The 22,800-nt window shown below is 37.7% G+C and overlaps 1 protein-coding gene across 3 annotated transcripts in view; it reads right to left on the bottom strand.

Annotated features, from left to right (window-relative positions):
* The window catches only part of LOC136031527 (uncharacterized), a 146,532-nt gene that overhangs the window by 90,510 nt on the left and 33,222 nt on the right, over positions 1 to 22,800 (bottom strand). The window lies entirely within an intron of this gene.

A 22,800-nucleotide genomic window follows, 5' to 3' on the forward strand; every position in this document is an offset into this window, starting at 1 on the left:
ATAAAAATATATATCATCCATTTTTTGGTAAAAGAAAAATTCCTTTATGAGATATATCAGTTTGAAAGTTTAAAGGGGTTGACAACTTCAATAGTAAGGTACGCGCTGAAACCAAAAATATGCCCATACAGAAATGGTATCAGATGTACCTCTTAAGTTTTAAGAGTTCTCTTATTGCTAAGGAAATTATTGTTTATCGTTTGCTCGTTTCTAACTGATGACGTTAGAAACTTGGCTTACGGTAAAAAAGTCAACTTTTGAACTAAGACAGATAGTTTTTTTTTCGACGACATTCGATAGCTTTTATGAACTGATCGAAGTATATATCATCCATTTTTTGGTAGAAAAATTCCTTCATGAGATGTAGCAGTTTAAAAGTTTAAAGGGGTTGACAACCTCAGTAGTAAGCTACACACTGAAACACAAATAGGCCGATACCAATTGTGAGACATATATTGTCAGATTTTCATACAAAGATTTAAGAATTTGAATATATAAGAATTCACTATATGGCGGGGGAAGACGCACCACAATCAGTGCTTGATCAGATGAACGCAAAACTCGGCTTATTGCCACAAGTGATGACAGACATAAGCTTCATTAAAGGACAGTTGACAAAAATTAATTCGGAAAACCAAAGGCTTAGTCAAGAACTTGTAGTAACGAGGAAAGAGCTTAGTGAAGCATACCGCCGTATTCGGTATATAGAAACCGAAGCGAAGAGAACAAACTTGATTATTTACAACATAGGACAGAGAGACCCACCACTACCTACGCTTAAAGAAAAAGTGATGTTGTATCTGAATACCCGAATTTCGTTTTTGGATGAGATAAGGAGCAATTTTGCAGAAACTACATTGCGCAGAGACCCGAGACTTTATTCTGAAAAGCGAAGCGCGAAGCCACTTAAAAATAGTCATGAAACAAGCAATTGAAGAGGGAAAACCCGTCAGATTACGGGGAACAAAACTTTTTGTCGATGGAATTCTCTTGGTTTATGATGAAGAGAGTAAAAAAGTGAAAGAGGTCACCCGAAAAAATACAACTAGGCCTAGGTCCCCCAGTGGTGGAAGTGACTCTCAGAGCTCAATGGATAGTGCCTCCTCGGCCCAGACAGTGAGAAACGCGGCGATCACCACTAAAATTCACCGGGAACTGAACAGTCAAAGACTAGTTGAAGATGGGCAACAGACTAGTGATACAGAAGTAACTGCTGGACCATCTGGGTTGAACCTGAGGCCCAAGCCCGCCAGGAAAGCGGATCAGAAGATCAGTCCAGAAGAACGCAATAGGCTGAATAATCGTGCACAAAGACCACAGAGAGAGCCAATTTGGAAAGTGCATGAAAACAGAGGAGGTCCAAGACACGAAAGTCCCAATGTCAGAAGAGGCAGAAGCACATCAGACTGCTACAGGATCAATTATCCGGATCCACCAGGGACCAGTACGATGAAAATATAGAAGACTCGAACTAGCATGCCGACGGCCATTCCTAAACTATGAAAATGATCACATGGAACGTCCAGGGGCTAGAGACCAAATATAGGCAAGTATCGGAAGACGTGAGTGCATTTGACGTTGTGTGTTTAGCGGAAACTTGGCATGACCCCAACAAAACGCTACTGTTTACATATTTAATGTAGAAAAAGTGTCAAGAAGAGAGTCTTCGAACAGAAGATATTACGGTGGTGTTATTGTCCAGCTAAAGTATAAAAGTGTGTCGAAATACCAGAGATTAAGCAGCATGTCGGAAAATATAATTTTGGTCAAAGTTCTTTTTTCTGAAAGACGGCAGATAGTCATCGGATCAGTTTACTTACCACCACAGAAGAGTTCCTACACAAACGAAGATACTTGGGATATTCTGGAAAAAAAGATCGAAGAAATGAAATTTAAATACCATGACCACAGTTTAACGTTATTGGGAGACTTTAACGCGTACACCAGCGTGAGAATAGAAGTAGTGGATACAGTGATTTGTGAGGAACAGGTTCCAGCTCCGAAGGCCTACGGGATTGCAAGAAGTAGCATGGATGAAGGTTGGAAGTTGAATATTTGGGAAAAAAGGCTTTTGAATTTTGTTGAGAAAATGGGCTAGTTATAGGGAATAGGAGGCTTGGGATAGATAAGGGTAAGGGGGACTTTACTTGTTTTACGGGTGCGAAAGGGAGTGTTATTGATTATGTACTGGTGGACATTTCCCTCGCGATGGATGTAAGAAATGTAGAAGTTCTCCTCTTTGTAGGCTCTGATCATTTCCCGGTTTTAATAGAAACTTTGCAAAAATTTCTGACGAACGCTCTACAAACACAGAAAAGAAGAAATTTCTAGAAAAAAGAAATTTTAGAAAGAGAAATGTCGAAATCAGAAATACACGAAATGGAAGAAACATTACTTGACAGGAAGGTTCAAGAAGAACTGAAGGTCTTGAAAAGAGGTAAATTACCAGTCGAACAGATGGTCGACGGGCTAAACGAAATTATTCATGAATTAACGCCCAAGTGTCCCCTGAGAGCGAACGAAAAGAAATTTTTTGATGATGAATGTTTAGGAGGGAAAAAAGAATTGATACAAATAGTAGATAAGTGAAGGCCCTCAATAAAAGCCCCCTAAAAGTGAGAGTAGTTCTCCAGATGAAAGCTATGCGGCGAGATTATAAGCGGTTGTTGAAACAGAAAAAAGAGAAGCGGAAATAAGGGATACAAAACAACTATTGGAGAGTTTTAAAATGAATGAAATGAAAATATTTTGGAGGAAAATTCAAAACCCTGAGAAAAGAAAACCTACCCAACAAAAATGCCCGGAGCCAGAAACATGGCAACCATTTTTTGAAATGGCCACCATTATGAATGGCCACCTGCATTAATCCAGTGGTTTAAACTCGGATTATTTCAGTGACCACAGATATTTTTTTATTTCGTATAATTAAGAAGCGTACTGGAAACAAGCAGAAGAGGGGAAGGAGCCTCCCGCAAGGAATGTATTGCACCCGCCGGAATTAAGTTACCCGTAAATGGCAGGGAAAATTTGAGGGGATCCTTAAACTTCCCTTATTCCTAGGTTCCTTCATTCACTGTGAATCATCCCTGTGAGATAATTTATTCTGAATTAACTGACGCTTGGTTACGAGCTTGGATCACCCCTGCACTGATTTTTGGACTTGTTACTGCGGCCTGATTAGCAGTGAAAATGGATAAAAATAATATCGTTTGGAATGCGGTATTGAACTTTTTGTCGAGGTCAATGCTCGCTGGCATTAAACACCAGCTAATTGTAAGCCGTGCTGTGGAATTCTTCAGTAGAGATGACATTCTAAGTGCAAAAGAACTGTTGCTGTTAAAATCTGGTCTACCGGACCCCTTTCACAAGTGTCTCAAAGATGATGAAAATGTTTTGGATATAGCCAAATTCTTTGTCAAGTCAGCAAAGGAAAATCGTGCCTTGTCCACCTTCGTTATTTTTGAACCTACAGAAGTCCCGGCTTGTATGGAGGAGATAAATGCATGTATAACTACTAAAGTAAACGACATGTGTTGTCGTTTTGACGGCTTTATGAAACGTATTAACAAAGGTGAGTTCCACGTTTCCACCCATACCAGCCCCTCTAGTGAACTTTACACTCTGCAAAAGCTATCATACTCCGTCGTTGTAAAAAACCTTCCACCCTTGAAAACACCTCTGGTACGAAAAAACTTTGTCGAATCTGCATGTGGCGAAGCTCTAGACGCCACTAAAGTTGAACTAGGCCTGGAAGGAACGGTTGGCACATGGCTGTAGCTCACAAGGCTATAGCGGAACAAATAGCACTAGCGATCAAAAACAAAAATTCAGAATCCGATGCCATAGTAAAAACCCCTTTGTACATAGGATTGATTAGAGGGTTTCCTGAACCCCTTGACACAGAGGTCATTCAAAGTCTAGTTTCCGGATGTGTGAAAGCCGAACAATGTGGAAAATCACGCGCATTCAAGCTTTCTTTTCCAAGTTGTGAATCCCTCGATACTGCCACAAAACTGTCAATGAAAGTGGGCTTTGAAAGTATCAGAATTCAAGAATTCGTCTTTTTTCCGAAACATTGCTACAACTGCCATGAATCTGGCCACATAGCGACCCAGTGTAAAAACGTATTAAAGTGTGCCCATTGTGCTCAAAATAACCATGGTGCAAGGAAAGAAAAACCCTTCCAGAATGCGATGCGGTGCCTAAGCTGTACTAGCACCCGACACACATCCTACCACGCTAGATGCCCATCTAACAAGTCAGCGATGTTAATGACCTCAAACACCCAAAATGAATGAATTTTACATTGACAAGTGTTTCGTCTCTTGGAATATGAATGGTAGTCTTAGTACCAAAATTACCGTGCTTTAATAGCTCTGCCTCACCGAAGAAATTATTTGTCTCCAAGAACACTTTCTGTCCAACGACAGTAGAAATATATTCGATGCCTTACCCTCACACATGGTCCATTTTGTACCAGCAAAAAAACCTAAGAAACGAGGGCACCCCTCGGGTGGACTTGCTACGCTAATAAGTGGGCATATCAACTCAGAATTGTTCCCTAGTTCCGACCATGTCTTAGTAATTAGAGTTGGCGAGACTGTTATAATAAATGAGGTCCTGCCCACCGACTACAGAGACGATTTGTCCGAGATGAAGTTTGCTCTAGCCTGCAAAGAACAGGGGAAATGTATGAATAAAATTAGTGCTTCTCATCTCCATTGGATTTTATTGGGGACTTTAATTGTAATATATCCAAAAGTTAAAGCTCGAGTACAGCTCTTCTGCTTAGTTTGATTCCAAATGAAAGTGCTCTTGTACCGAAAGTGGGTGATTTCACGTACATTCACCCTACCAGATCAGTTTCTAACCTTGATCATGTCCGTGTATCTAGTAGTATTTTCAGTAGCTTATTAACAGCAGATATACTATGTGACTTTTGTTTGAGTCTGTCCATTTACCGCTATCGTTCCGGATCAGTGCACCATTTTATCAAATGCATGCAAATCGACCTTTAAAATGGAGAACAATCATTGAATGGAGTAAAACCAATTTGGCTCAGTATCAGTACTGGCTTGATAATCTACTTTCGAAGATAGAAATACCTTTTGACTTGCTCCAAATATCAGTACCTATTCCCACGTCTGAAATTTTTCTAAAACTATATATGTACTCGTCACTTATTTCGCATGCGCTACTACAAGTGGAATTGCACTTTGTCCCTCGATCCAGAGTCCGTGCTGGGTCAAAAGTTAAGGGCTGGTCCATGAACCCATACCTTATTGTAGCCTGCCAAAAGGCCAAAATTTTCCTAGGCATATGGATAGAATGCGGGAGACCCAAGAACGGCATAGTGAACCAAAAGCGGATTTCCATAAAGCGCCATTTTTCCAAAGAACTGCAAAAATATAGAGCCGATATTCGTTCTGATTTTTCAGAAAAGATAATGAGTAATCCAAAGCTTCTGTGGAAAAGTTTGACCCGCAACCAGAGTTAAATAAACGCTCCGTCAGCTCATATCTCTACTGAGGCCTGGCAATAGCATTTTTTGAAAGAGTTTTCAGAACCTTATTTCAAAGTAGAATATCCTCTTAAATGTGATCTCAATCGGATGCTGTCAAAAAAGACTGTACCCATGTTTATTGTTTCACTGTCTTATATTAGGAATTCAGCGCAAAAATTAAGAAACCTTTTCTGAGGGGTACAGATAATATTTGTGATAAACACATTCTTCTTGGAATTCCCGTACTATTTTGTCACCTTGATCTCATGTTCCAAATGGTGTTCACAACTGGAATAGTTCTGACTTCGTTCTCTTCTGGTCGTCTTACTCCTGTTCCCAAAAAATAAATCGCTGAATGAGTGTTCTTCATATCACCCTATTACAGTTGCTTCTACTTTCTGCAAGATTTTTGAAACACTCGTGATCCCAGAACTTATAGATAAATACTACATGTAGCCATATCAGTTTGGCTACCAAAAAGGCCTAGGGTGTACCCACGCGCTTACTGCACTATCGTCAATACTTATAAATGTTGATAAGTCTGGTGATTCTCTCGTCCTAGGGAGTCCTGATGTAAGCCATGCTTTCGACTCTCTGATTCACACATAAATTCTCCTTGAGCTATATAAACGTGAAGCTGACAGGTCTGCCTTTCGTGCATTGCATGATATGTATAACGATCTTGCTGTTGTAATCTGGCTACCTGATGGGACCATAGCACGTTTTGTTATTCCAGTCCGTCGAAGTGTCAGACAGGGTGCCTTTACCTCTCCAGTTGCCTTCAATAACCGTATCCTGAACGCCAAATCCAGCGCAGTTCCTTCGTGTATTTTAAAAGGGATTGATGTGTCGCTTATGCAGATGATTTTTTTAACCCAAGTCGAATAGTACAGTCGTTCAAAAGAAATTTTGCTATTTTAAGTAAAGAATATGCTAAGATTAACCTTACATTTAATCGAGAAAAATCGGGCGTGGTTCTGTTCAACTGGGTTGAAACTCGAGCAGGATTCACTATTAATCTCGACGGCGCGCCAGTTTCCCCAACATTACAAATGAAACATTTAGGGCTTCCTATCGGTAACACTCTTAAAGGCTCTTGATCCTTCATTTCCAACTTCAAACAGAAACTGCATACGGAAGCTTGGTAGCAAACAATTTTCAGCTCAACCACAAACTGCTTGCGAAACTTTACAATACTTCTCCACTCCCGAATTTCCCATACCTTGTACCTTTTTGGCGTACGTTTACGATAACCGAGATGAAGGAGCTTCGGCGAATCTATTTCCGGTATGTCAAATACCTGTTTGCCCCTTTCACCATGGTCAAGCAACTCATGGGTCATTAAAAAATACGGAATCATAGACCCGAAGACTTCTATCAGAAAAAGCATAGAAGCTTATAATAGTAGAATTGGTCGGCACCCATGGAGCACTATTTTGATTCAATGAATGAGTTGCTTTTGCTTTTGTATGTTTTAATTGTTTTTAAGTAAGGTGAAGTGTTGTTTAGTTTTTTAGGTCATTTCCTTTTTCCTCTTTTCTTTTATTCACATTATACTCCGTTTTTCATGTGTATTATAACGGGTTGTAAATAAACTCACCTCAAACTCAATTACTTTATTTGAAAAGGAGGTTTGTACTGCATGGCCTTTATGAAAAATATAGAAAAGGAAAATTAAATTTTTCTTGGCTTTCATAGACCTCCAAAAAGCTTACGATAGCGTGGATAGGGAATTACTAATAATGGAATTAAATAAAATTGGACTACCGGGTCAATTTGCACAGCTGGTGGCTAATATTTATGGAAGTAAAAAAGCAGTCGTTAGAGTGTTTGGAAAAGGAGTTTCAAGGATATTTGAACAGACAAGAGGTGTGAAACAAGGAAGCGCCCTGTCACCTCGGCTATTCGGAAGTTTTGTAAACGACATTGTAGAATTCTTGGAAAAAAGATTGGCCCCAACGGTTAAGCTTGGCAACAGAACGATTTCGACTCTGCTGTTCACCGACGACATAGCATTAGTAGGGAAAACAGCTAGTGAACTATAAATTTTAATTGACCTGATGGCAGAATACCTTGAATCAAAGAAACTTCGTCTAAGCCTTGGGAAGACGGAGGTAATAATCTTCAATAAAGGAGGAAGAAAGAATTTAGTTTAGAATGAGAAATTTCGGTTCAAAGGACAAGAGATTAAGGTAGTGGAAAAGGCAGAATATCTCGGATTTACCCTGACGCCTAACTGCAGCTGGAAGGAACATTTGAGCGAAATGTCAAAGTGAGGGAAAGCAGCAGTGAGTGCAATATTACGTAATGATCTAGTGAAAAAGGTGAAGTCATTAAAAATATTTGAGCAAATATTTGATTCAAAAATTAAACCGGCAATCCATTACGGAACTGAGCTATGGGGCCTGGAGGCTGCAGATAAGCTAGAATCAGTCCAGTTTAGATACTTTAAAATACTTGTCGGGCTGCACCAGACAACACACAACCAGCTAATCAAAGGAGACTTTGGCATCTTCTCACTGAAACTGCACCGGCTGTATCAAGTATTTAAGTTTTGGCTGAGATTAACCCAACTTCCTGAGGATCGATTGGCTAAACAAGCTTATGATGATTTGCTTCGAATTAAATAAGAAAACTAGTTGGACTCAACAAATCAATAAATCTCTTGACAAATTAGGCCTCTCTTATTTGTGGATGGAATGAAACGGACCTGGAAACACACCATGCCTCCCAGAAATTATGCAGAGATTGAAAGACCAAGAGATACAAGAGTGGGGTTGTTTAGTACGTTCGTCGGAAACACTGAAAGAATTTAGTAAAGTAAAAGAAATTTTCGGGGAAGAACATTACTTTAAGTTACATTTACCCTTTAAATATTTAAAATCGTGGATCCAGTTGAGGGGAAATTGGCTTCCAATATATAGGGAGTAGAGATTTAAAAAAATTAAGGGTACTGGAGGTAAGTGTGGGTATTGCAGAATTGAGGGTAATAAATTAGCCCATTTCCTCATGGAGTGCCAGGATCTCGAAAGTCTTAGGGATGAAATTTTAGGAGGGACCATCGGTTGGTGCTACTTTCTGATATCCCGAGGTCTTCGAAGCCTGGAACCATATGCAAAATGATACGATATGGAAAAGGTAGGAGAGGCTCAGTCGAGCCCGAGTGAATGATAATAAGTATTGTTTTATATTGAGTGTGTGTTCTATGCAGTGTTGCATCATTAAATCATGTTGTGTATGGCCGTAGGGCTAAAATAAACTTTCTTCTTCTTCTTCTTCTTCTTATAGGGGAGTTTTAAGCAACAGTTGGCTGTTAGCTCATAATCATCTTCGGCAATGAGGCGTTCGCGAATTTTGCTAGTTGGTGTACTTATTATTTGCTTCTGGTGTATTTAATGGGAAGACCAATTTTGGAAAATTGTAAGTAATAATCAGCCGTTGGGCTAAAATCATCTTCAGTGATGAGGGGTTTGCTTTTTTTGCTAGTTGCAATGAGGGGTTTGCAAATTTTGCGAGTTGGTGTTCCTAGTATTTATTTTAAGATCTTTACAGATTAACAGCTTCAACATCTAGTCTAAGCGAGGAAACAAAAGAAAAGTCCTATCGCAATATTTTACTCGGTGAAGCCGAACAAAGGTTGCTGCAACACCTCACGTTGCCCATACAGCGTAGATCTAGTTGAGGCTGTTGTCCTAGTGAAGCAGTAGGTTGATTTATGTGACCCTCTACTTCTCGCATTTCTATAATATTTTCGGCTCAGTTATTTGTTTCTTACAATGTTTCTGCTAAAAGATCATATGGGTTACGAGAAATTCCGTAATTTAAAGATATATGCAAGGCGTTGTTCAATAGCTTCCTTGAGGTCTACAAAACACATTTTGCCATATGAAGGTGTGTTCAAAATCACCTTCAGGGTCTTATGATGGAAGTGCCACTATATTGGTTTTGCGATAAGTTTTTCCAGTTGCCTTAAAGCTGAAAACATTACGATTATTGATGATTCGGTCATCGCTTGCCTTGAATGAGGCAAAAGCAAAACATGAGTTCAAGTTTCAGATTTTTTTGTGGAATTCTCTAGAGAAAAAGTGACGTCCTATAAATGGTCAAACCTCTAAATTTTGAAATTGTGTTGGTTGCAATGCATTCGGACCAACCAAGAAAGCAGCATCCGAATAAATCGTCTTTGTTAGCCGCTCTTTCTTCGGGGAAATGAAGGACTCTATAGTGAATACATACAACGCTGTAGAGTCCCAATGACTTTTAATTATCACTCATTTACTTCATCTTTGCTGGCTTATACTGGGTTTTGCATCACAGTTTGTTGGCGTTGAAGATTGCAGCGGTGTTATTCTCCTAATCTAACATTTATTTCTTCTTCACTTTTATTTTTAACTCGTTCCGATTCTCACTGTTGCTTGTCTTTTCAAAACAAAATTTTTTGTCCTTCAATTTCGTTTTTGAAACGTTCTGATAGCCACTTTCACGTTTCTGCTAATGACACAATTCTTTATTCTTCACTTTCGTTTTTTATTCGTTATAATTCTCTGTGGACTTTTTGTTTAAACAACACATCATGCAGTGGAATAAATGTCTTTATTTGTGCATTGATGTAACCAGAGCTATGGCACTCCAGTAAAATTAACTTCAAGGTTTGGTTGAAGATATTGCCTTAAACATGAAAGAGACACCTAGAATCATTAATATATAGGCTGTAGTCTAAAAAGATTGGAGCCCCAGCCTAAATTAAATTCTTCAAACTGTTGTTAAAAAGTCAATTTTATAAGAAGGCACTGCAGTCAAGGATGTTTAAAGTTTGTCTGCAGAGATGGGCTTGAAGCCTAAAGAAAAACTATTTCAAATAAAAGCTAATGAGGCTATTTTGGGGAAACTTTTGAAATAGAATATCAAACAGTTCGTGGTAACGAACTGTAGTAAGGAGCGACCCGGCTCGATAGTAACCAAAACTCTAAAAAATTGAATTTTGATACCAATAGCTACATCAAAAATAACGTATTTTAATCTTGATTTCAAATATATAACTTTCATCAAGATTAGTCTGACCTATCAAAAGTTACGAGCCTGAGAAAATTTGCCTCATTTTAAAAAATAGGGGAAAACACGCCTTAAAAGTCATATAATCTTAACGTAAATCACACCATCAGATTTAGCGTATCAGAGAACCTTATTGTAGAGGTTTCAAGCTCCTATCTAAAAAAATGTGGAATTTCGCATTTTTTGCCAGAAGACAAATCACGGATGCGTGTTTATTTTTATTTTTCCAGGGGTGGTCGTATCAACCCGGTTGTCCTAGAATGTCGCAGGAGGGCTGATTCTAACGTAAATTAAAAGTTCTAGTGCCCTTTTTAAGTGACCAAAAAATTGGAGGGCACCTAGGCCCCCTCCCACGCTCATTTTTTCCCAAAATTCACCGGATCCAAATTATGAGATAGCCATTTTATTCACCATAGTCAAAAAACCTAATAAATATGTCTTTTGGGACGACTTACTACCCCGAAGTCTCCCTGGGAGGGGTTGCAAGTTACAAACTTTGACCTGTGTTTACATATAGTAATGGTTACTGGGAAGTGTACAGACGTTTTCAGGGGTATTTTTTTCGGTTTGGGAGGGAGAGTTGAGGTTGTGGGGGGGGGGTACGCGGGAGCATCTTTCCATGGAAAAACTTCTCATGGGGGAAGAGACTTTCAATGAAGGGGGTGCAGGATTTTTTTGCATTATTTAAAAAAACAAGGAAAAAATAAATATGAGAAGTTTTTTCTGCTGAAAGTGAAAAGCAGCATTAAAACTTAAAACAAGGAGAAATTATTGCGCATATGAGGGGTTTACCTCCTCGTAATACCTCGCTCTTTACGCGAAAGTATTTTTAGTATTTATTTCTTCTACTATTTATTCTACGGCCTTTGTGACTCAAGGGTCATTCTTAAGGAATTAGGACAGAATTTAAGCTTTAGCGTAAAGAGCGATGTATCGACGAGGGGGTGAACTCCCTCATATATGCAATAAAAATATACAAATATAGAAGTTCGTTACGTAAGTTAATTCGTAAATTACGTATATTTTTTACAAATGAAAATTTTCGTAAAACAAATAAAAGTTCTAGTTCCTTTTTAAGTAATCAAAAAATTAGAGAGCAGCTAGGCTTCCTCCCTCTCTCCTTTTTTCTCAAAATCTTCCGATTAAAACTATGAGAAGGCCATTTAGCCAAAATGAAAATTAATATACAAATTTCCTTTTTAATTATTTATGTGCGGAGAGCCAAGATCAAAACCTGCAGGAATTAAAAAAAGTCCAGAAATTAAATAAAAAACAAGTTTGTTTAAATGAAATTAAGGAGCGACATTAAAACTTAAAACGAACAGAAATTACTCCGTATATGAAAGGGGCTTTTCTTCCTCAACGCCCCGCTCTTTACGCTAAAGTTTTTTCCTTTTTCAAAAAGTAGAGCTAAGAGAAAGAGACTATTATAATAAACGCACTCTATTTTGAAATATATTTGTTGAGTGAATATTATTACTAGTCTGTAATTGTTGTTTGTTTTAAACCTTTGGCACTTTAAACAAGACTAATAAAAATATTTTTATAAGGGTGGCTCAGACCTAAGTTTAACCAAAGTGGGGGAGCTGGCCTGAAAAGTTTGTCAACTTCTGCTTTAATGTCTCGATTCCTCTCCAAAAAAGTAAGCCTATCTCATGCTTTGTTTAAATTCTTTCAAAATCTAGATGATGACGATGTATAATCATACTTGCATTTTCTGTACATAAATGTCAATTTTCCTGCCTTTATTGAAGCTCATTATAATAAAACTTTGCGAAAAGAAACTTTTCAAGGAAAAAGTAAAGAACCATATTAAACTTAAGTTCAATAGAAATAAGGTCCTATAGCAATTCAAACTACAAACGAGCAGTAATTACTATAAAAAAACAAAGGAACATACACTAGAATAAGTAATCATATCGAATACAGTGGCAGCAGATACTTATACAGATAAATTAATAAAATTTGAAGTAAGTAAAGTTTAATTGTATATTCAAGCCAAAGTAAAACCATACAAAAATTACTCAATATAGGAAATTGGCTAATGCACCCTCTTTCTTTTTCAATTACTCTTCACTCTTTCTCTTTCTTATCACTAATAATCCAATCACTCTTTCTCTTTCAATTACTCTTCACTCTTTCCCTTTCCTGTCACTCATAATCCAATCGCCCTTTCTCTTTTAATCAACATTTCTCTCAATATGCCCTGAATTTTTCAGCTTAATACCCTCAGCCGTTCCTTAGACATTGTAGAAACGATCTTTTGACAGCCACCCTGCATATAGTTTATTTATATTTTGTTCGACACATCTTCAACGTTTCCTAAAAGTTTCACATTTATATCCTATCCCTTTCAAAGACACAGTAAAACATTGTGCTTTTTCAAAATTATAAACCTTACATGTAACCAAAGGGTAGTTTGGCTCACAACCACAAGTCTCTTTTTCAAAATAACAAACCTTACATGTAAACAAAGGGAAGCTTGGATAGCTCACGGCGATTGGCCTACGGATTGTGGGGAGTTATTTCATTCCCAGAAACATAGTTATTATTCCTTTAGTCAGCCTTTTCTTTTTAAGTAGTATTTTTGGGCATAATTTTTGGAGTTCTTCTTTTGATTTTGTGGGTATTTCGAATGTTTCTTTTTCTTATTGCCTTATACGCAAGAATTATCTGTTCGATTGATGAATTCGATTTACATCAGTTTTATTTTACTCTTTTTTAAATCTACAGTCTTTTATTAGGATATTTGTTCTGAAAAAAAAGAAGAAAATGATGATATGGTCTAATTACTTCAATCATTGAATCCTTCATATTTAATATTTTGAAGGAAGTGCTTTCAAATTCAAAGCCATCCCCTCCGGCTTCTTTGGTTAAGCACAGTCAAAAATTTTTAGATGCTGCGGAAATTTTAGCTTAAAGGGTTAGTTAATGTATGTTATGAGCGAACTTCAACTTTGAAACCAAAAAGATTTGTAGCATCAAAAATGCTGCATAGCTTTAGTATAAAGATAGGAGGGGAAAATTGCGAGTAAGATGACTTTTCTTTTTAGTTAATAAAAGTAATATCTAATGCTTGTAAGTCTTACTATCACTCCCTACTTAGGCAGATAACAGAGCGATTCTCCTTAAATTATTTTGATAAACTATGCCGTTAAGTTCCACACTTTTTCTTGTCTGTAATATAGCAAAAAAAGACGAACCAATAATTTTCCATCAAATTTTAAAGCTGTATTTTACTTTTTTCTCCTTTTATTAATGACGCCCTTCTCCAAATTCCTATGGCTTATGGCACAATCAGGGAGAAAATTGGGAATTATTCAACTGTCCTTTGGAAAACTCTTGGGAAGTTCCCGAAAGCCTCACGTCCTAAGAGGGAAAATGAAAACAAGTCGCAAAAACTAACACAAAATTTGATTGAAAGAAAGAAATACAGTGTCATAAAAATAAACCGAGATATCCTAGGTTCTACTCAGAAATGAAATCTTCCATTCCTGGAAATCCGTTTCACTTCTGAGCAGCAAAGTCAGCGTGTCATGGCTCAAAATAATTTGGGTCCCCTAGTGGACCCCCCCCCCACGAGAACTTACCTCTACCTGAAAAATTTTGCAACTAAAGAGAAACTACGTTAGAAAACTATATCCTATGGTATATTTTATAGTACGGACAGTAGGTACGATTTTAAATTTTCTATTGCAGTAATTTTTGCATTTTTATTTATTTAAACTCTTTTTAGTCGTATTTTTTGTTTGAGTTATCTAAGCAGTTTAAAATAAAGCTAAAAGATCTGAAATATGAAATTATTGGCAACTGCAGAAAAGCCGTTTTAAAATGGAAGCGTGCAAAGATAACAGTCTGGGAATGAGAACTACAAGTAATTACTTTCCGTGAACTACTACTAGTACTGACCCGAGGTATCACAAGCCAAAATTTTTAGGAGAAGAGATTTTACCGTCTGGCTGGTCATATTTACCGTATGATTTGGGTGATACCTTTATTAAAATTACCCCATAAAAATATGTTATCTGACACGCAGAATACCTTGAGAGAAGGGCTTTCCCCTTTGATCTCTTCGAATGGATGGCCATCACCAGAGGATCCGATATGTTGCGAGCTTTTCACTATGTCTCATGCTTTTGGATACTATTTGGCAATTAATTTAAAAGCAAATTATTTTGTTAAGTAATTTCTTAGATATGTCTGATAGACTGAAATAGTTTGAGAGATATTCTACTGAGTTGAGTAAAATATTAAATTCAATAGACAAAAATGATGATCTAGCCCAAGATTGTATTGTTTGTATTGTCGCCGTTGGTATTGTCGCCCTGGCGTTCGAGCTAGTCTCCCTGGTGGGGATGTTATGTGAATAGTTTTCTATGTTTATAGTCAAAGAATAAGAAGAACTTGAACATCGTTCCCTAGGCGTACATCAGAAAGTTTTCCCGTCTAAAGAACCTAGTTTTGCGGACTGCGTAATTTTTCACGGAAGAAGGCACAATCTACGGCATTAGGTACTTCCTTTGCCATTGGATAGCTCTATACATAGTTTTCTGATGCATTTAAATCAATTGATAATCTCACAATTTTTTAGTCAATAGCAACCTGGTCCCCCATGGGGCAAAATTCTAGTTAGATATCACAATATTCTAGTTACAAATTGTAGTTTGATATCACAATATGGCAGAAAAGATGTTTTTAGTCACTGTAAAAGTTTTTAGTCATCTTTTAGTAAAAGATGTTTTTAGTCACTGTAAACAGTTCATGAAGTTTCAATTTCTGTTCAAATGAGCCATCTCGCGATCTTTTACGAGCATTGCATTGACATAATCATCGCTGGGAAACAAAACCAAAAACAAATAAGGATACATCCATGATTTTTTTTCAGGGAAAAAAATGGTAAATTCAACATTTTTGTAGATAAGAGCTTGAAATCATATTAGGGTTTCCTAATATACTGAATCTAATGGCATGGTTTTTATTAGGGTGCTTTGATATTTGGGAGGGGGGGGGGGGTTCCTCCATTTTTTTCAAATAATGTGAATTTTCTCAGGCTCGTAGTCTTTCTTGCGTAGCATTATACTTAATGAGCTTCATATATTTGGAATCAGTCTAAAAAGCCAAATATTTTGACGTGTCAATTGTTTTAAAAATTACTCTGTTTCTACAGTTTTGGTTACAATTGGCCCGATTTACTCTTCACTTAGAGTTTGTTACCACGAAGAGTTTGATTCTGCACCACGTATTCTATTTGTATTTTAGAATATAAATAGAATGTTTCAGAGTCACTTTATTTGTTCATTTTTTTTGTCTAGACTTCCTCTTGGCTGCTCAATCATACATTTAAGGAAACATTTTGAGGGGAAATTATCCATAGTTGAATTTTTTGGGGAACTTCCAAGAGATATTCCGGATCACTTTTATGTATTTGTTAAGGAAATCGTCCAAATCATGCACAGTTCTTTCTTGTAGTATTTTAGTGATACATTCATTTCAAGTTAGTTCTCTGACACCTTTTATGCTTTACTTTGAAAAATTAAGTTTGTTCCATAGACTTCTAAATGTCGTTCCCAAAACGTGTAGGGAAACAGAAACTTTGAGCTTAGAGCTTGGTCTAACCTAAATGAAGATTGACTCCTGAGATTTGGTGGTCCTCCAGCACAAACTGTACTTAAGTTTCAAAGCCACGGAGAGATGTATAACATTCGTTCAAATATATCTACCTACTTATAACTACCTACTTCCCCGATATGGGGGCAAAAAGTTTATATCTACCTACCCCTTCAATATAGGTGCAAAAAGTAGGCCCTAAACTTCAAAATATTAGCGGTCTTGCCGCGTATTAGGCATTCTAGTATTTGAATTTAGTGACTTGAGTGGAAAATTAGTTCCAACATTGGTGGATTCTTGTAACGGTAGATTATGGTAGTTGCTTTGCATTTGCGATTTCAATGAAATTAATACATAAAGGACATCAAAGAAAATTATTGAGTCGTTTGTAAGAGTGCATATTCAAGGAGGGCTTTTGACTGATAGAGCAACCAACTTTACCGTGCTGGCCATCAATCAAGTGTACGTTACGCTGGGAGCATAGCCAATCTTAGCAAAAAGCCAACAACCATAGGCTGTTTTAATGACTTCTGTTCCAATGTCAAAAAACTTCATACTAGAAGAGCCATGATTGTCAGATATTTTCTTGCCTTATAGTTTATTTTGCCGCAGAGATATTACTCAAAAAGCTACGGGTTTTGCACTCTTTGAGCTGCTGTGTAGTCACACTCCTCAAGGACCAATGTAAATCAGAAAATACAAATGTAAAAGGGAGAATGAATTGCCAAATATGGCTGTTAAATATATTGTCGAGACAAGAGAAAGATTGTATACATATAGCCCATTATAATCATATATTAACACAATATATACAGTTTTCTTTGCAGGGACCTTTTAATGTGCTTCGCAAAATATCAAGCTACAATATTGAGACGGAGGAAAACGACAAGAGCCAAAAGCCAAGGATCATACATATGGCAATTCTACAGCAGTCCAAAGGCAACCCTTGTCAAACCCATCTAAAAATCTATAACATAGGAAAACGACAAGAGCCAAAAGCCAAGGATCATACATATGGCAATTCTACAGCAGTCCAAAGGCAACCCTTGTCAAACCCATCTAAAAATCTATAACATAGGAAAACGACAAGAGCCAAAAGCCAAGGATCATACATATGGCAATTCTACAGCAGTCCAAAGGCAACCCTTGTCAAACCCATCTAAAAATCTATAACCTAGACACTGATGAAGTAAGGGGAATAAAACCAAATCCATATAGGCTATAGCAAGCTGTAAAATATTCAGTCCCGCAACAGCTAAAGAAAAGGGATAGTATTTATCCTGGTTCCATCCACTCAATAGTGGAATCGCCTATTATAACAGTTCCAAAAATGGGTGAGAATGATGAATACACTGCAGATAGCATTTGTCCAGATTACGGCAAATTAATACTTTAGATCGAATTCCATATGTCCAACTGAGAGAATAGACAATAATCATGTCAGGACAATTTGAAAGGTAAATGAGAACTGTGCCCCTGGTAAGTGAGTATTATTATTTACCAATGGAGGTTGAAACCCATAGGACAAATATAGTCACCATGTCCACTGGACACCCGGAACTTTCAAAAATGAGCTTCGGACTTAATTTTCCTTTGGGAGGATTTTAAATCTGTGTCAACCTCAGCTTAAAGGATCTGTTAATACAGTCTTTGATAATTTTACAGTTTAAAACAAGTCTTGAGAGGATCAAATAAACTCGGAAAAGCAATAACCACCCGGATAGAGAAGCCACGCTTAGAGCAAGTATTTATAAATGCCAAGCTGGTATGAAGATCCATTATTTTGGACACCTAGTGGTACAACGAGAACCTTGTTCGTATTAATAAGATTTAAGTTGACAGATTTAAAATGCGAAAATTTCTACTCTTCTTTTAAATAAAAACCGATGAATCAAATGAAGGATCGGCAGGAATTTTATGTCAAGAACATAAAGACGGTGAACAATTTCACACTAGGAAGCGCAGTTGCGCTGCCTAAGTTAAGAAGGGATGTGGGCACAATATATTATTTATTCTTTTTCTAATAAAGGCACTTCGTAAAGAAGATGTTGTCATAAAAACTTCGAAAAGAGCTGGTTCAATTGGACCAAAAAATTTTCAGGTGCACTATTGAGAGTCAAAATTTTTGGAGGACAGCCTGCCCCTCACGCTTATCATTTTCGGAAACAAATCTAATCGAAGTTTTGAGATAGTCACTTTGTTCAGCATAGTTGAATGGTCTAGTAATTATGTTTTTAAGGATAAAAACCCCCACAGTTCTCAGGGTAAGGGTTTTAAATTATACTAGTTACCCATTTAAGATGCAAGATTTTCATGGAAGGGTTGGTTACATAGATTTCAGAAGGTACTCCATTCAAGTTAAAATCAAAACTTCTAGTAGCCTTTTCGAGAATCAAAAGCGATGGTAGGGCAGCTAGCCCCCCCTCTCCCATGTTCTTTTTTTCTACAAATGCACCAGATAAAAACTTTGCACTGTAAGTTGCTGAAAATAGTCAAAAGATCATATAGCAAGGCATTCAGGGTAGAAATAGCCCCCCCCCCAGAGCCTGAGGACAAGGGTTGTAAGTTATGACCCATGGGTATATGAAGTTTATTTGGAAGAGCTGGTCGTATAAAGTTTAATGGAGGCTCATTTGATTGGAAATTGAAAGTTTTATTTTTCTTTTAGGAGTCAAAACCGATAGGACTGCAGCTAGCCCCCCCCTCCCCCAGCGTATGGCCTTTTTTCCCAATTGGATCAGATCGAAATTTTCAGATATCCATTTTGTTCAAAATAGTCCAAAAACATACAACAATACTTCCAAGGTTGACATTCCCCAGGGCAAGGGGTGTAAGTAATACCCTGGAGGCATATAAGGTTCTTATGGAATTGATGGTTGTATAAAATTTCGAATGGTGCTCACTTGATTGGAAATTGGAAGTTCTAGTGCCATTTTTAAGAGTCAAAAGTGACTGGAGGGCAACCAGCTCCCCTCTCACACCAATCATTACCCCCAAACAAATCCAATCAAAATTTTGAGATCATGATTATGTTAAGTATAGTTGAAAGGTCTAGAAAATATGTGTTTGGGGATGACAGCCCCCCGTATCTCTCTGGGCAAGGGCTCTAAATTATACTAGTTACCTATCATTATCATGTAAGGTTTTCGTAGAAGGGGGGGGGGGTAATATGAACTTCAGAAGGGGTTCTTTCGATGGAAAAATCAGAACTTCTTTTGGCCTTTTTAAGAGTCAAAAGATATTGGAGGGCAGCTAGACCCCCCAAATCTCTGTTTTCCCGAAATGAACGGGGAAAACCATGAAAAAAGGAAGAAAAAGAGGACAATAAACAGCCAGTAGAAAATTTATAAAATTATGCAAATATTTTGGTCAAGACCTCCGATTGACTGTCTTCAGTGCAGAATAAAACTGATAAGATTATATAAAAGCAAACCTTAAACAAAAGTGAAAACTAAAATTGGATGACCCTTTCTTAGTAACAGTCATCCCAGCTGACACCCATCATTTCTCGAGACAAATCTAATCAAAATTTTCAGATATCCATTTTGTTCAGCATAGTCGATGGGTCCAGTAATTCTGTCCTTAAAATACAAGATTTTCAGGGAAGGGATGGTTGCATAAACTTCGGAAGCGCCTCCATTTGACAGAAAATCATAAGTTCTATAGGGCAGCTAGCCCCCCACGTCTTCTTTTCCCCAAATTCATCTGATAAAAATTTTGAGACAATAAAAAGAGAAATTACAGACTGGGACACAAGGACACAAATGACGACCGGAACACAAGGAATATAAATGACGGCCGGGACATAGGGACGAAACTACAACGGGGACGCTGGGGGGCACAGAGGGACATATAAATGACGACGGCGACACAGGGAATGTTTGATTAGCAGTCACCATCAACAAAGCTCAAGGGAAATTGTTAGAATCATGAGGTATAGATCTGAATACGGATTGTTTTTCCCATGGACAATTATATGTTGCATGTTCAAGAGTCGGTAAACCGGATAATCCATTTATATGCACAAATAATGGGACAGCGAAGAATGTTGTATATTCGCAAGTTTTACGTAGTTAAAAACATATGTATATATATATATATATCTATATTCACAGGTGGGACACAGGGACACAACTACAATGGCACGTAACTAATATGGTGCGTAACGACTTACGCGCGCGGGGGGGCTTGGGGAGGGGGTGCAAAGCACCCCCACCAACTAGGTGTTGGAGTGGCACGAAGCGCCACCCCAACAGCTAGTATCTATATATGTATAAATAAATTGTCTATGTGTCTGTCGAGTGACGCCATGTCATCATGTCATGTCGTCATGAAGTTATTTGTCGTCATGTTTGCTATGATGATGACGTCATTAAAGGTGTTTAAGACATTCGTTCACGGAAAAATGTTTAACTGTAAAATGACTGAAGAACCTACAATGGCAACAGCCGAGGAAGCCGCTCAAAGAGTCTATGCCAAAAAACTTGCTGCTGATAGAGAAAGTAAGAAAAGAAACCGTGCCGAGGAATCACAAGAACAGCAAGAAAACAGGCTTGCGGCTGATAGACAAAGTAAGAACAGAAAGCATGCCAAGGAACTACCAGAGCAACGCGAAACCAGACTTGCTGCTAAAAGAGAAAGTGAAAATAGAAGGCTTGCAGAGGAATCACAGGGACAGCAAGAAAACAGGCTTGTGGCTGATAGAGAAAGTAAGAAAAGAAAGCGTGCCAAGGAATCACAACAACAGCGTGAAATTAGGCTTGCGTCTCAAAGAGAAATCACCAAAAGAAAGCGTGTCGAGGAATCACAAGAGCAACCTGGGTCAGTGCGATGCTGGATGTACTCAGTGGAATGGCAAAAACGAGGATTGCCACACGCACATATACTAATCTGGCTACATTATAAAATTACTTCTAGCGAAATTGATGATGTGATTTCCGCTGAAATACCTGATTAAAATCTCGATAAGGGGTTATATGATATTGTTGTAAAAAATATGATACATGGACCTTGCGGTGCACTGAACGAAAATTCACCATACATGGCCAAAGGAAGGTGCACAAAGCAGTATCCTCGACTTTTAGTACCCAACACAATTACTGGCAATGATGGTTACCCAAAATATAGAAGAAGATCTACTGAAGATGGCGGTAAAACAGCAATAATAAAGAAGCGTAACGGTACCACCATCGAAGTAGATAACCAGTGGGTTGTTCCATATTCCCCATTATTATCAAAAACATTTAATGCACACATAAACGTTGAATACTGTAACTCCGTAAAGGCAATCAAATTCATATGTAAATACGTCAACAAAGGCAGTGACATGGCAGTTTTTGGCTTGCAGTCCGAAATCAAAGATATCGACGAAATCGTAAAATATCAGGCTGGAATATACATAAGCAGTAATGAAGCTGTTTGGCAAATTCTTTCATTTCCGATACTTGAACGTAGTCCAGCTGTTGTTCACTTAGCGGTACATTTACAGAATGGCCAACGTGTTTATTTTTCGGAATCCAACGTGCAACAAAGAGCCCTGAATCCACCGGATACAAAGTTAACTGCTTTCTTTTCGCTTTGCAAAAATGATTCTTTTGCAAAAAAAAAAAAACGCTGTATACTGAAGTGCCTTCGTATAACACGTGGAATACTAAAAATATAGTATTTGAACGTCGAAAACAGGCTAAGTCAGTCGATGGCCAACCTACCATCTTCAAAGATACCACGATAGGAAGACTCTACACTGTTTACCCCAATCAACATGAATGCTTCTTTCTACACCTGCTTTTGGTGAATGTACCCGGTCCGACGTCCTTTGAGTATTTGAGAACTGTAAACGGTACTATACATGACACTAACCGTAATGCATGCCAAGCGCTGAATTTATTGAAGAATCCCCAACACTGGGATAACTGCATCAATGACGCGTGCGAAACGTCAACTCCAAGTCAAATTCGTGCATTGTTTGGAATCATTCTAACAACTTGCTCTCCTTCAGCTCCTACAGAGTTATGGGGAAAATATAAATCAAAAATGTCCGAAGATATACTCCATCGAAAACGGTTAGAGATATCAGATATAACTTTTGATTTTTACATCAGAAATTTATAACTACACTCTAATTATTATAGAATTATCATTTATTATCATTTGTCGTATGTACAAAATAACATTTCCAAGTTAACGTCGGAACAAAAAGACATTTATGATACGATAATGCATTGTTTCGATAACAGCATTGGAGAAATTTTCTTTTTGGATGTGCCAGGAGGTACTGGTAAAACATTTGTGATAAAACTGATTCTGGCATTGCGGGAGATTTCAGGCAAACATTATTATAATACCTAGATCAACCCCTGCAGACGAAATGAATGCTTGCCTGAAAAATTCTAATTTATGGGCACACGTAAAAAAATTAAAATTAACTACAAATATGCGTGTCCGATTGCAAAACAATGACTCTGGTCAAACATTTTCAGATCAATTGCTGGCAATTGGAAACGGAAAGCTCCCAGTAGACTCAATTTCAGGACATATACAACTATCTGCTGAATTCTGTAATTTCGTGACGTCCAAACATGAAATGATTGAAAAAGTATTTCCGAATATTCTAAACAATTATAAAAATAATAAATGGC

This window comes from Artemia franciscana, chromosome 1 (genome assembly GCF_032884065.1).
Source record: "Artemia franciscana chromosome 1, ASM3288406v1, whole genome shotgun sequence".
Classification (NCBI taxonomy): domain Eukaryota; kingdom Metazoa; phylum Arthropoda; class Branchiopoda; order Anostraca; family Artemiidae; genus Artemia; species Artemia franciscana.